The sequence below is a fragment of the Euprymna scolopes genome, chromosome 33 (genome assembly GCF_053919585.1).
Source record: "Euprymna scolopes isolate OS-2025 chromosome 33, ASM5391958v1, whole genome shotgun sequence".
NCBI lineage: Eukaryota > Metazoa > Mollusca > Cephalopoda > Sepiida > Sepiolidae > Euprymna > Euprymna scolopes.
The window spans coordinates 77,713,429-77,730,160 of NC_136514.1; the positions used below are offsets into that span (position 1 = coordinate 77,713,429).

Sequence of the window (16,732 nt, forward strand, 5' to 3'; positions counted from 1 at the left end):
ACAACACAATGAAGTGCTTTGTCCGTCGGTAGAATTTTTATTTTTATTTTTATTTATTTATATTTTTTACATCGAAATTTCCATATTTATATAGTATAAGGGCCGTAGTATAGTGGTAATCGCCCTGGCGGGTGACGTAAAATGCCGGAAGTTAGTAAACGACATTTTGTTTTGCTTTTTGCCATTGCTGGACAATTTTTTCAATTAAAAATATATATCTTCTGTTTGTACGGAGATATATGCCATAATCACGTTGAGACACCGGTTCCCGTCAGATCACCGAAGTTAAGCAACGTTGAGCCTGGTCATTACTAAAATGGGTGACCAATTTGGGAAGTCCAGGTGCTGTATGTAGGAGGACGTCGACACCTCCCTGCAAGAATTGCAAAAACCTAACGGGGATATACATGCGTACTGGGGACTGCTTGTGAATTTCATACTCCCATGAAAATTCCTCCTTCGGGGGAAGCCGGTTAAAGCCGAATAGGGTTAGTGCTGACACAGTTACAGTTTGTACGGAGCTAATTCATAATTGAGAAGTGAAAGCAATTTCAATGAAATACGAACAGAAAAATGAAAACAACAATCTTGCTTAATTATTCAAAATTAAGAAAAAAATCTTGTAAGGTACGTTTCATGAATAACTATTTATTTTATTTAATAAGAAAACAACTAATAGCAAACAAAAAGAAAATAAGATTATTATGAATTTTTTGTTTTATGATTTTCTATGATATTTACCACAAAACTAGATAAATATTTTAATTTTTATAATAGACTAGACTCCCAGTGACCTGTTGGGGCAGTATATTGTACAGCTAGCTAAGGAATAGTGAGTATACATAATTAATGTATAATCGTGACGGAAAGAAAATATTTTTGACAATTACATAAATGGATCAAGACTTTTTGTTATATAACAGATAAAATTCGTATGAAAATGTTAAAATGAAAAAAACATATAGATAAATAGATTTCTCTGAGTTTTTCAACGTTAAACCAAATTATACACCTAGCATATGTGTGTGTGATTATCTTCACTGAATTCCATATATATATATATATATATATATATATATATATATATATATATATATATATACATATAAGAGAGTAGTCACCAACAATGTGTATTTTTAACATTATTTTATTATTCCGTGTCTTGGTTTTTCATTGAGAATTATGTTTGGATCATTGTAATAATGTTTTTAAGTCATTGAAATCGTTTTTACGCGCGTTCCAGACTTTCTGACGAGGACGCTTCACAGAACCTTTGAAACGCGCGTAAAAACGATTTCAATGACTTAAAAACATTATTACAATGATCCAAACATAATTCTCAATGAAAAACCAAGACATGGAATAATAAAATAATGCTAAAAAATACACATTGTTGGTGACTACTCCCTTATTTAAATATACATCTTTCTTTCGTTGGAATTTCTTAACCCACTTTATATATATATATATATATATATATATATATATATATATATATATATTACAATAGTAAAATTCGAGCATGAAAAGTAATATGGTTAAGTTTAAACATGGAAAAGTATAGGACGAGCTGTTAAAACTGGGAAAGAAAAAGACAAACTGTTCTAGTAAAGAATATAATAAACTTAAAATATTGCAGCATTAAGAATCTTTTTTAATTCAATTTATTACATTATATAATCAATTCTTAACAACTAGTCCCTTACTTTCCCATGTTTAAGCTTAACCATAGTACTTTTTATACTCGCATTTCCTATTGTAACCCATGGTTTTTACAGGCTTACAATTAACTTGTTCTTCGTTTAATTTCATCCGGGTCGTTTAATTGAAATGTACCAAGAACTCTTTATAAGTTTCGGTTTCGATTTAGCTGACGGCAACCAAGTTATTTAATGTTTTTTTTAATAAATAATTTTACTTAGAATGTTTCATAATTTTGGTTCCGATTTCGATTGTACCTCATGACTCTCAAGTCATCTATTTTTTTACTAAATAATTTATCAAGACTTCCGCATAAGTTTTGGTTTTGGAAAGAAAGAATTTTCTCGCGATGCACATGAAACTGGTCGGCGTATACTAAAATGCAAATCCTCCATCCATATTTTTTTAATGTCGGTCATACCAACGACGCATTCTTAGCTGATCGAAAGTATTTCTCTTATAAGCAACGATTAAACATCGTTATAAGCATACGAGACACCTTTAAAAAGTTTCCAGACTTTCTTTTATAAAGGCATTTAAACTTGCCACAGACTCTTTAAAATTCAGTACGTTATTGCTATGCATCTTATGAGATGACTGACCATTTTTTATGAGTTCAGGTTTAAATAGAACAGCTACAGCAGGAATTGGAATACATTCTACTAAAGCATGATTGTCACGGCTAGTGAGTTTCAAAAATGCAATTTGGACGTGAGGACAATTTCGGAGAATGATATGCAATAAAATTGTTTTAAACTTGGAAAATGGCACATAAACGTATTGAATGCTTCCGACTGCTTTTGGGCCATCTTGTATGAAACGAGCATCAGTGTCTGAGTGGCATACGAGATTCAAGGAAGACAGAGAGTCTGTGAGGCATGATGAGAGTTGTTATGTAGGGGTAAAAGAACGTAAGAATATCAGGTCAAATAAAGAATTTCATGGATAAGGAGTATCGTTTGTCTATAGAGACAATAAGTGCATAGTTTGATGTCAGTATGGAAACTGTAGACACAATTATTCGCGAGGAACTGCAGATGCGGAAGATTTGCGCGAAGTTTGCTCCGAGGATGTTCAGACTAAATCAAAAAGAAATACGTTGTCATGAGCATCAAAACAGTTTCTTACCCTCTTTATAATCTAAACGTTGCTTCCTGTGACTATTGGTTATTCCGTAAGCTCAAATAAAACTTTAGAGGCTGCCATTGTAAGACAACTAAGGTGATGAAAGTGATTGTGGCGTGGGTCATAAACACTCTCACACAGAAATCATTCTATGGGTCCTTTCAGAAGTTGTTGGGGCGGTACAACAAGGGCATTGCAGCCGGATAAGATTACTTTGAAGGGGACTAGAGTTTATTGTGTACCCATACAAGAAAGTGCCCCTACGAAAAAAGTCTGGAAACTTATTGAAGACACCTTGTAGTAGTTATTTCCGGTTGACCGGCACAGTATCGTGATCAGTTGCCGTTGGCATCGAGGTTGTTGATATGTTTGCCGATAGATATTTTAATGAAACAGTGATATTTCAAGCATAGTTCGAAATTTTATGTGTATATTGCTCCGATTGCAAAGGGTGGAATTTCATGCAACGTGTTGAGGAAATAGCATTCCATGTTATATAATGTGTTTCTTAGAAGTGGTCAAATTTAAATTAAAATAAACCACAGCAAAATATTTTTATCATACACATTTGGAGTATATTCGAAGCATTAATTATCAGCATTTAAAATTTTAATTCTACTTCGGACATATGGCTCACATCGGACCGCGCGTATATATCGTATTTTATGTGTCTGATCTTCACAAACTCTATCCATTAAATACGGCTGTATTTCGGCAATAATGTGCTGAATTTTACCTGCCATGTTGTGTATTGGGTCTTGTTTATCAGCGTAGACATTTAAAATAATACAATGGGGTTAAATTAAATGAACGAGGTAGCCAGTTGACAAATCCATTTCGTGAAATTATTCGTTCATTAAATGGAATGCTTTCCAGTAAGTGCATGAAGTTGGTAATTATTCATTTTATCGGTCACTATTGACCGTTACGTTGTAACTCTCATCGCTTTTAATGCCATAGGGATAAATAATGGCACCAGCTCATAAACCGCACCAAAGAGTTTTTTTTTTAAAGGTCACCACTTATCAAGGCCCGGAAGCCACTCAGGGATAAGGGTTATTGCATGTACAGTACGTTGTACGTTAGTGTTGAGATGTCATAAAGTGTCTACTTAAGGGGGCGGTTCATCAGGAATTTGTTTACGTTGGATTTGAAGACATCCAAGTTGTAGTCAGGTGGGAAACAGGCAGACGGAACAGAGTTCCACTGACATGCTGCTCTAAGAAAGAAGCTGTGTTCATGGAATCTACGTTTTCATTTACGCACAGATAGAGAGTGGGGAAAATTTTTGACAGTGGCTTCAGCTAGCCGGGTATTTTTCGTGAAAGATTGGCGAGGGGGGACCAGAGATGTGAGCTCAGATGAGCACTTGCCATGGAAATAACGGTAAAACAAAGACAGGTTCGCAGCATCTCTTCTGTGGGAGAGAGGTTGCAGGGAAGAGAAAAGGGCATCCCCCACTAAGCCACGAAGTCTATTTTGTACTCTGTCAAGGCAAGATAGGCTATTTTTAGCAGCTCCTGCCCAGATATGGGAGCAGTATTCCATCCTTGGACGTGCTTGGCTTTTATTACATTTTCTGATTGTAATGGTGTTTTGATCATAGCTTATGGATTATAATCTCTTTAGATTCGACAATTCTGATTATTTGCATGGCCATTTAAACAAAAGCGTGCTTCATTACTGAAGAAAATATTGAAAAACATTATACACCAATAACCATATTACTTTTGATCTATTTACCAAATATACCGCCTGATGATCGCTTAGTTATCACAACTGAATTGCCAAACCAATCTGGACTCAAAATAACCGATGGTAGCCAAATCCGAAATTAAAGAAATTACAATTATTAATTTAAAGTTCGCCGCCTCTAAAAAAAAACACCCCACATATGGTGGATCCGAAACTTCTAATTCGTGAAAAAAATTATTTTTCTATCTGGTTTTATTGTTGACGAACGGAGGGGCCGGCTTTTCCGAATTGATTAAATATATTTTAATGCATGCAGATTTCATATTTATTTTTACATACCGAATTCTCTATTTAATATTATATTGTACCGAATATAGAGTAGTCATTTCAAAAGTTTTTAAAATGGCCGTTGCCATCAGCTAGAATCGAAACCAAAACATTCAGCGCTCCAGTTTTGTCTCCTACCGATTTATCTATTGAGAGACAAACAAGGAATGTTTAAAATTAAAAAACTTGAAAAAATGAATTGAATTTGCGCAGGCGCAGAAAGAATTAAATATATGTCGGCAAGTTGAAATGAACACTTTGCACTTCAATTGCCGATATATGTCTGTACGCGTTATTCATTAATCCGAGAGAAGATTTTACTCGTTATTAACTATATTTGGTGTATAATAAACAGTAATTTAACAGTTTATCGGTTAAATATGCACACAAAGATACATATACACATTTTTTACACGGTGGTCACCACTTATCAAGGCCCGGAAGCACCTCAGGGATAAGGGTTATTGCAAGTACATTACGTTAGTGTGGAGATTTGATGAAGTGTTTACTTAAGGGGGCGGTTCATTAGGAATTTGTTAACGTTTGACTTGAAGACATCCAAGTTGTTGTCAGGTGGAAAACAGGCATACGAAACAGAATTCCACAGGCGTGCAGTTCTAAGAAAGAAGCTTTGTTCATGGAATCCACGTTTTGATTTAGGCACAGATAAAGAGTGGGGATAATTGTTTACAGTAGATTCAGCTAGACGGGTGTTTTTCGTGAAAGATTGGCGAGGGGGGACCAGAGATTGGAGTTCAGAAGAGCACCTGCCATGGAAATAACAATGCATAATAATAATAATAATATTTTTTTAATAGAATATTCCCAGACCGCATGTCGGATAACCACGCAATCCATTCACATTCATACTTTATTTCCGTCATAGAAAATAATATCTTGACATTTTTACCGGGTTATTTTACTTTATTTTTTTTTTGTTACTATTTAACTGCTTATCATTCCTCCATTTTGTTTTTTACTATTTAACTGCTTATCATTCCTCCATTTTGTTTTTTACTATTTAACTGCTTATCATTCCTCCATTTTGTTTTTTACTATTTAACTGCTTATCATTCCTCCATTTTGTTTTTTACTATTTAACTGCTTATCATTCCTCCATTTTGTTTTTTACTATTTAACTGCTTATCATTCCTCCATTTTGTTTTTTACTATTTAACTGCTTATCATTCCTCCATTTTGTTTTTTACTATTTAACTGCTTATCATTCCTCCATTTTGTTTTTTACTATTTAACTGCTTATCATTCCTCCATTTTGTTTTTTACTATTTAACTGCTTATCATTCCTCCATTTTGTTTTTTACTATTTAACTGCTTATCATTCCTCCATTTTGTTTTTTACTATTTAACTGCTTATCATTCCTCCATTTTGTTTTTTACTATTTAACTGCTTATCATTCCTCCATTTTGTTTTTTACTATTTAACTGCTTATCATTCCTCCATTTTGTTTTTTACTATTTAACTGCTTATCATTCCTCCATTTTGTTTTTTACTATTTAACTGCTTATCATTCCTCCATTTTGTTTTTTACTATTTAACTGCTTATCATTCCTCCATTTTGTTTTTTACTATTTAACTGCTTATCATTCCTCCATTTTGTTTTTTACTATTTAACTGCTTATCATTCCTCCATTTTGTTTTTTACTATTTAACTGCTTATCATTCCTCCATTTTGTTTTTTACTATTTAACTGCTTATCATTCCTCCATTTTGTTTTTTACTATTTAACTGCTTATCATTCCTCCATTTTGTTTTTTACTATTTAACTGCTTATCATTCCTCCATTTTGTTTTTTACTATTTAACTGCTTATCATTCCTCCATTTTGTTTTTTACTATTTAACTGCTTATCATTCCTCCATTTTGTTTTTTACTATTTAACTGCTTATCATTCCTCCATTTTGTTTTTTACTATTTAACTGCTTATCATTCCTCCATTTTGTTTTTTACTATTTAACTGCTTATCATTCCTCCATTTTGTTTTTTACTATTTAACTGCTTATCATTCCTCCATTTTGTTTACTTTTATTTTCCATTTCTCTTTTTTATTTTATGTAATTTTATTTTTTGCTTTACGGCTGTTCTTGTCATTTTGTTAGTTATTTTTGAAAGACTTGCTTTTCAGATTATTATTATTTATTTTTATTTTTTTTTTAGTGTTTTTAGATAAGTCATGAAGCTCCGTCCGTCTGCTTACAATTAAGTAAGGCGAAGGTCAAAGAACTAAGCTGTCACTTCCATCCCCGTAAAACATTCACAACAAAATAACAATACAGACGCAGAAAAGAATTTAAAAAAAAAGACTTTACTCACTCTTATACAATTATATATCCACACTGTCTCACCAACAAAATACGTTATTATGCACACATATATTCATGCATGTTCTATTTACACACACGCAAACGCACACGTCGCCAGTCGAAATAAACCTACTACATAATTTCTCTTGACAATAGAAACATTTTTTTTTAATTCTAGAACGACCTCAAAGGTTTGTAAACTCTTATTTCTTAACAAAAAATCCCAATAAAGTTATTTATTTTGCTTGCTCATTTCTTCTTTTGGTAATGCCTAATTATCAAGAGTATCCTCTGTGTTAGCATTGTTTGGATTATTCGAAACATTATTATTATTTTCGTTGTTACTTTCACAACGTTTCAGCCGATGTAACACCCTATCGTTTTAATTTGCACTTTTTTGAAACGCGTTAGTCGTTTGTCAAATTCGAAAACCTATAAAGGATTTTGGATTGACATCTTTATTTAATGATGAGGATACGTCTTCCTTCTACCTCAAAGATTACATTTAAAATATTTATCATGTATTATCGTATTGTTAGTTATTATTGCCTGTACTAGGGATTGAACCTTTAACCGCTAGAAGACTATCACTCTCAAACATTACTTTATGATATTTTTTTTTAATTATGTAGATTTTTCGGAGCATTTCCCGAGTATTTTTTTAATCAAATTTTGTTTTTACTATCTTTCATACAATAACCTGTCTGTCTTTTCCTCAGCTTGTCCACATGTTACGCTTTGATATATGTCAAATACATTTTTGAAGGCCAAACTGCTCCAAAAAGGACGCATTCGTGAAATTCGCGTTTTTAAGGGCAAATCTAAGAACCCTGGACAGAGAGTGACATCTCCTTGATGTAGCCTCGTTTTGAATAGCATTATAATAATATATGACCATTGATGTAATGGTGTAAAGAAGATACTAGCATTAATTTTTAAGTTTTATACCGGAGAAAGATCTATTTAGCAGAACATTACTTTCTGAGCATTTGTTGGTACTTATTAATTTATCTCGTTTGGATCAGTTCTATATTAAAAATACAACGAGCACTATTTTCATAGAAATGTTGATAAACTCATACTTGTTTCCTGTTATTGGTTTTTCCATAAAAAAATATTTTTACGCTAACCAGAAAAATACCAGCTTTATTAAACATATCCGTTTATTAAATGTAATTTTGATCTCTTGGAATTTCCACGGGTCCTGCTACTATACAAAAATCTGACACAATTACTAGATTGACAATCCGAAAAGTAAAACAATAAATTGAAAGTAAGCATCTTTATATGTCTTAACATTCTGCGTTTTACAATAATGTTTGCCTAAGTGAAATTAAGTTGCCTTAATACACACACGCACATGTATCTATTATAATATACTAGCATTTCAGTCCGGCGTTGCCCGAGTGTTTGGATGTGTATGTTGAGCAAAACAAAAAAGTGGTAGTAGGAAGGCAGGCCCGAACCCGTACCGCAAAGGAGGAAAAGAACGGGGTAAAACCTAACGTTTATGCTGTTACGACCCCCGCCAAACCGGAAGGGACATTTTTTTTAATTAAGGCCAGACAATCTAAAAGAGAGGATAACTTTCAAAAATATCAGCGAAAAAAGTGGCCCCCTCCCATGTAGAAAAGTGCCTAGTTGAAGGGGAAGATATTAATGTTTTTAGCCAATTTTTCGATATTTGTCGTATGAAAGGTCCAATTTTAAAACAATACTGATCTTGGTAAAATCCGTCGCCTCTATTGAAAGTTTGAGGCAGACATGCAAACAGACATACATACATACATACATACATTTATATATTGGTAACTAAAAATTTTCGACCCAAACTGAATAAAAAGCTTGCTCTATCTCTGAATACCCTTTATATAAAATGTCATATATTTAGACCAGAAATTGTCTGAGTAATTTGAAAGAGACCGCAGAGGTCAATTTTTTTAAAATTTGACCCCTATTATGACACCTTAAAATTTATTGTTTTGGGGCTCAAATAAAGTTACTAAGTTAGATCCATGTCCAAGGAACCTATATCTATAATTTCAAATGTGTAGACCCAAAATTGTCGGAGGAGTTCTCAAAGGTCAAATCGTTGAACTTTGACGACTTAATCGCCAAATTTCTGGCCAAAAACCGATCACATCGATTTTCCCAAAACTTAGTACCCTGTATATCAAATTTCGAGTCAGTAGACTTAAAATTGACAGAGTTATTGCGTAGGGAAATGTACACAGACACACACACAGACACGTTCACTTTTATAGATGTATATCTATTATAATAAAGTCGCTTCATGTCTTGTGTCTGATTTGTGATTAATTGGTGAAAAAGCAACAATACTTTGCAAATAAATTCTCATAAGTAATACAGACGTGTGCATTTTTATTCGATCATCATTTATACATACTATTTATTCTTAAGGAAATCTACATTGAAGAAGTTACCTCATTTGCATATTACATTAACATATATACTATTTTAATTGGAATTCATTATTGAGATGAGTATTATTTATCAATTTTTTATTGCGGAGTATTATCCTCATCTTTTTTTTTCCTATAGTGGGGGTCAAAAGAGTTTTCAGACCTATTTTTCGCAAATGTCTTTATTAATTTTGCTTTATTTTTCATTTTAGACTCTTCCATCATTTGCTTGTTGCCATTCTGGTTCGTTCCATTACTACATGTTACGATAAAAGCCAGAATTTAATAATAGTTCGATATTTTCCACTTTCTAGGTGAGCAAAAAGTTTATGCAGGTAATCTTAATTTATTGATAATGGCTAAAGGAAAGATGTTGACAGATAGGAAGAAGGGTGAAATCGTTACATTTCTTGCTGCAAAGAAGTCTATATTGGAAATTTCGAAAATTTTGAAACGAGATCATCGAACTGTGAAACGTTTCGTCATTGACGGACAAAATAGAAGAAAAACGCATGAAAGTGGCAGACCAAAGGTGACTTCACCACGAGATATTAGAAAAATCAAGAGGAGTTTGCTAGCAAACCCACGCAGCAAAAGAAAAGCTATGTTCGACCATGCAGGCGTGTCTGGCATCTCTAAAACGACCTGAAATCGGATTTTGAAACAGAGAGCCGACCAGAGAACACAGACAAAATGTCCTCCGAATAATATAAACTGTCAGAAGCGACTAGCATGGGCCACTGAATATTTGAAAACCAATTTTCAAAATGTTCTCTGGACTGACGAGGTCAGAGCAACTCTCGACGGCCCCGACGGTAAGGCCAAGGGATAACTTCTTAAAGGCAATAGTCCACGCTTTCGATTCAGGCGTCAGCATGGAGGAAGAGGAGTGATAATTTGGGCTAATATTATTTGAAGTGAGCCTATTGGTCCTTTTCTTATCCCTGACTGTGTCAAAATGAATTCTGTGAACTACTGCAAGTTTTTGGAAGCAAATTTATTGCCCTGGTTGAATTCACAAAATGATGCTCTCAACCAGAATCTAATTATCCAACAAGACAATGCCCAAGCCACGCTTCTCGGTTCACAAAAGCTTGGCTTTCAAAAAAGGGGATCTCTGGTGAACGTATGATGGACTGGCTACCTCAGAGCCCGGATTTGAATCCGATAGAGAACCTCTGGTCGATTCTGAAGAGGAAGGTTTACGAAAACGGGCATCAATTCCATAGTAAAAAAACATCTGGGAGAGAATCAAAAAGGTATCTTCTGAAATCACACCTCAGCAAGTGCATACATTAACATCTGTTGATAGGAGGCTGATTGTTTTGATTAAAAATGGAGGAAAACGAATAAACGGTTAATTAGTTTCATAAATTCGTATTGTTCTGTTAATTGTTATTTGAGTAATCACTGTTGTTTTCTTGTAATATGTTATCAATATATGGTACTATAATCAGGATGACACACTTTTTCGAATTATATCATGCTTAAAAATGGTATTTATTGCGGATAAATGAGTGCTTGCAAACTCTGTTGTCCCATATTCCTTCCTGAAATCATTTAAAGATCCATCTCCCCCCCCCAGAATATAATTATTTGATTTCCATTTCTATGAATTTACTTCATATATTTGCATATCAAACAGTGAGTAGTTATTATATTGGAAAATATTGAATCATAAATTTATCAATTTATACAATTTGCAAACACTTTTGACCCTCACTGTAGTTGTTTCACGACGTTTCGGCCAAATATTCCTCTGGCCTTCGTCAGGTGGTAACCGCGACGGGATAGGAATCTCCTGACTGCATCCACTGCAATTACTGCCTTCCGTAGTTATTGTCGTCTCACCACGTTTTTTTGGCCAAGTAAGCCTCTGGCCGGTTTTAGGTAGGATTGAAACTGCTATATTAAGACAATTCTCACCTGGAACCGTAGAGATTCAACGTCTCTTCCAGCTGCGCCACGGCCACTGAAGGGCGATCAAGGTTGAATTTTGTGGTCTCATGAATTCATATTTAAATAATATATACAATTCGGTACGGATCCGACCATGGAAGATCAGATAATAAATAAACATGAATTTATAAGACCAAAAAATTCAACCTTGATCGCCCTTCGGGGTCCGTGGCGCAGTTGGTAGAGATGTTGAATCTCTACGGTTCCAGGTGAGAATTGTCTGAAGATAGCTGTTTGAGTCCTATCTGTTTTCTTGTTTTACGTGGACTACCAACAACTAAGAAAACCAGTTTTGGTAGTAACTAATAAAAATAAGAAAACAGTTAAGGTATACCCAACCGTTTGGATTGTGAAACGACTTAATAAAGTTAAAGGTCAACGGCGCAACATCCTTAATACTGATGAACTCTGCAAGAGGAGAACAAATGTAGGTTATAAAATAAATACGTATTCGACACGTTTGAAGCCAAAACAATGCATTATTACAAAATAAACAGATATTTATTTTGTTTGAAATTTATATTGAAATTTATAAATATATTTCGAAGATACACTTCATCATCATGTCTTTCTTTCTTTTTTGCCATGTTGTTGTTGGAATATAGAATCAGTAGAAGTCAGTCTATTGTTTTTACGGTAGTCTTTTCAAATGTCGGAACATTGCGTTGGTCACGCAGAATTCAGGTTAGGGTGTGTGTTCCTTGATAGAAGCGCTGATTGAGTTTGAATTAAAAAAAGAAAGAAAGACATACTGATGATGAAGTGTATCTTTGAAATATATTTATAAATTTCAATATAAATTTCAATATAAATTTCAATATAAATTTCAATAAAAATTTCAATATAAATTTCAATATAGATTTCAATAATAAGTTCAATATAAATTTCAATATAAATTTTAATATAAATTTTAAATAGAATAAATATCTGTTTATTTTCTAATAATGCGTTGTTTTGGCTTCAAACGTATCTAATACGTATTTTATTTTTTTATTCAAACTCAACCAGCGCTTCTATCCAGGAATACAAACTCTAACGTAAATATAGGTTACGTTGGAAATTCGTAAAATATAATTTTGGAAAGTAAATTGTGATAGATAAACAGAGGTGAATTAATCTTGTACTGACTAAACTGCTTTCGAAAGATTTTTTTTTAAAAATCAAAATGCGTAACCATTAATAAAATTGAACGAACAACAACATAATGAGATTTTTTTTTGTCTAAAAAGCCGAAAAGCTTAAGCGTAAAAGTGTTTCTTTTTGCACGCTTTTCTTAACGATTTTCAAATCTGGATTTTCTTCCTCCGTCTCGCTAACTGAATTAAAAGAGCCATAATTGATTTTTTTTATATATAAAATGATCATTCGATCGATATATTAGAGATTAAAAGTTTTTTTTTTGTTTTTTTTATTTTTTATTTTATTTATTTTTTGCTCATAGTTGAACATTCGCATTTAGTGTGGATAATTGATTTGCAGCATCGATTTGTACGCAAGAATGAGTTGAAATAAGAAAATAAAACAAATTCCAACGCCTCTTTGAATTTCGAAATAACTTTTTTGAAACGATTATGACGAGCAAAGCCGGAGCTGACTCACGATTATAACTACCATCATTATGTCTGTTTAGACATTACTTTGTCGGTTATCTTTTAGAAATATCTTCTCAGACCAACCTTCAAAACAACATTATGAGTGTGCAGTATAGATTGCCTATCCGAAAACAAATAATTCTGCCAATTTTTTTTTTTCCATCCATACCATATATTTTTTAAATTTAACTAACTCCATCTTAACCTTTTTTGTACCAATGTTCCTTAAATGGAACATAGTTTTCAACATACTATAGAAATTGTAATTTTGCTTTAAATTCAATTTTTATAAGTTTTTTCTATTTAAGTAGCTTCATTTTACTCCAGATTTATGAAAACTTTTATAAATTGTTCTTATTGTTATATTTAAACCAAAATTACAATTTCTATAGTATGTTGAAAACTATGTTCCATTTAAGGAACATTGGTAAAAGGTTAATATGTGATCCCTTTCCTTCCTCTGTTGAAATATGTTCCATATACAGGCTGCGGCAAGAATGTCTCCCAAATTTTAAACATACAACTGTACAGGGCGCGACAATATAATTGTCGCCCTAGCAAAAACGACATAATTCCATTTCCGCTTGATTAAAACCAGTTTTCTTTTTTGTTGAAGACAATCTACTAGGTGACCAGTTGTGTACGAATCCCATGAGCGATAAGAGCCTTCTATCATGTCAGAAAGTGACACAATGTTCAACGAGCAAGATCGGAGATGTGCCGCTATACAACTCATGTTCTCCATTAATGCACGTTAGTACAACAGGCCCATTTCCAGTACCCTCTAAATGCATCGCTGTATTGCCACAAATAACAGCGACGTGTTAAAGGTGATGAAAACAAAGTTTCCATCACGGTTATGGTCTTTGGTGTGGTTTCAGGTTAGGTTCAAATCATGTTGCCTCACATCTTAGAAGTCGGCTCAGGGGTCCATCCTGAGCCCAACTCTTTTCCTGATCTACATTAATGATATTCCAAATCACATCCTTACATCATTTGTAGACATTTATGCTGACGACACTACCATTTATGGTAGCACATCTAAGACAGTAAACGACCAAGTTCTCTCCAATTCTCTCTCCTCTGATCTTAAGCACGTAGTACAATGGGGAAAAGAGTGGCTGGTTACATTTAATGCATCTAAAACCAAGCTTCTCTCTTGACATCATCAACATTCTAATCCACATTTGGCATCAATTGAAATGAATGGCTCTCGTCTTCAGGAGGCCTCAAGTTTTGACAAGCTTCTGGGCTTGACCATTACTCCTGATCTTAAATGGAACACGTACATCAAATCTGTTGCCAAGGCCGCTGGAAAAATGGTGGGATCTTTCTATCGATCCGGTAAATATCTCACTGCTGATGCTATTCTCTATCTATATAAGAGCCAGGTACGTCCAAGGATGGAATACTGTTGCCACATCTGGGCAGGAGCTGCTAGAAAGGACTTGTCCTGCCTTGATAGAGTTCAAAATAGACTTCGTAACCTCGTAGGAGATGTCCTTTTCTCCTCCTTGCAACCTCTATCTCACAGAAGAGATGTTGCGAGTTTGTCTCTGATGTATCGTTATTTTCATGAAAAGTGTTCGACTGAGCTTCAATCTATGGTCCCCCCCTCGCCAAACTTTCACAAGAAACACTCGTCTAGCTGTACACACTATCAATAATTCCCCCCACTCTTTATCTGTGCCTAAACCATAAACGTAGATTCCATGAACAAAGCTACTTTCTTAGAACTGCACGCCTGTGGAATTGTCTTCCGTTTTCCTGCTTTCCGGCTGACTACAATATGGTTGTCTTCAAGTCTAAAGTAAATAAGTTCTTGATGAGCCGTTCCATATAAGTTATCAAATTTACCAAATTTTCATTACTAATGATTACTATATTGTCCAATTTCTACTGTACACTCTTTAACCCTTTATCCTTGAGTGGCCTCTGGGCCTTGATAATGTGGTGATGCCTATGTAAAAAAAAAAAAAAGTCAACACCAAAGTGTCTCTGGATGTGTTAAAGAGTGTTGTGATGCGCTGGTGCAATCAGGTGTCCGGTGTCAGAAACTTGGTGTGGCAACAGGTCTCGGCGCCGGCTCAAGTCCAAAGAGAGCCAGGCTTAACTTCAGAAGGAATGCTATGACTGTGTACCCTAACCCTAACCCTAACCCCTCCTCCCCTGACCTGAACACGCTGGACTATTTCGTTTGGTCATACGTCGAAAATATCACCAACATCACCTCTCACAACACTAAAATTAGCCTGATCGCCGCCATCTGCCGAGTATTCGCCGAGCTCCCGCCGGCGCTTGTGGAAAATGCATGCTCCCAGTTTCGAACCTGTATCGAGGCGGTGATTGATGCTGAGGGCGACTTAATCGAATAGATCAGCTCTACTACATAATCAAATTACCTGAATTGATTTTTTTTTTCAATAAATGTTTTAAAATAAAGCTGTAGTGTTGTTTTCTTTAGGGCGACACTTTTATCGTTCCACCCTGTTTGTTTCTAATGAACTTATGCAAGATGCAATAATGTTTCATTTAGCTGATAACTTGCCATTTTTTCAAGTACCCTAATTGAGCAAAATGGTTTAGACGGGTGCTCATTGTACTTATAATGTAAAAATGTTTTTGAACAATTACGAATCTGTAAATGCAACACCGAGAGCGTTCTGATTTCATTACAAATTCGGACGGCATAATGCTGTCCAAGATAGAAAATTAATACAGCTATTAGTTGAAAATTCCAGAGCTACAAGTTTGACACTTTGAAGAAAAATATCTGGAAGACCACGAAACGCTCTAACGCCAGACAGTTTCGAACTGTAAGACTTTCTGTTTCTCACTGTCAGCTCGCAAACATGCTTTGGTCTTGGGATTTTCTGCTCGAACAGTCAGAATAATTCTGCACACTAATATGCAGTTTCATCTTTACAAATTAATGATTACTCAGAAACTGTGCGAGCGCGACTCGGAAGATCATATATTAACAAGTGGGAGATATTTCAGAAGCACCCTGAATATATACGAGACACGTTTTACAAGTTCTATTTTAAATTCTATCCAAAAGTATCAGAGTGAATTGCCAAATGTATTGTTATGATGACAAAATGTATGCTTTAATGGCCTAAAAGTTCCATCGTCCTGTAAGAGATATTGCCGGTGTGAAAGCAACCATGGATATGCATCAGAAGCAGAGACACGTTATTGAATTCCTCCATGCAGAAAAATTGAACCGATCAACATTTCCCGGAAGCTCTTGTGCGTTTAGAAAGCTGATGTAGGTGATGTCAGCAGAGTTAGGTGATGGGTTAATTGATTTCAGAGTGGCGACTGAGATTTTAGTGACAAAGCGCGCTCCGGACATTTATGGATGAAGCACCAGAAAATGCTAGCAAAAGTGCATTAATAATGGTGACAACTGTTTTTACCCATTTTTCTGGAATGCAATATCCGTTGAGACTATAATTTATATGGGGATCCATTATTGCTTTGTCATTCTGCTCCTTCATAATGCAGTTTTTTGTTTCGTGCGGCACTCATAAACTTTTACAAAACCAGTTTTTCTAAATTAATACGGTTAACCAATACTTGACAA

The 16,732-nt window shown here is 34.4% G+C and overlaps 1 pseudogene; it reads left to right on the plus strand.

The window, feature by feature from the left end:
- The first annotated feature begins 235 nt into the window (after positions 1-235).
- Positions 236-354, plus strand: LOC145258584 (5S ribosomal RNA; annotated as a pseudogene).
- The last annotated feature ends 16,378 nt before the right edge of the window (positions 355-16,732 follow it).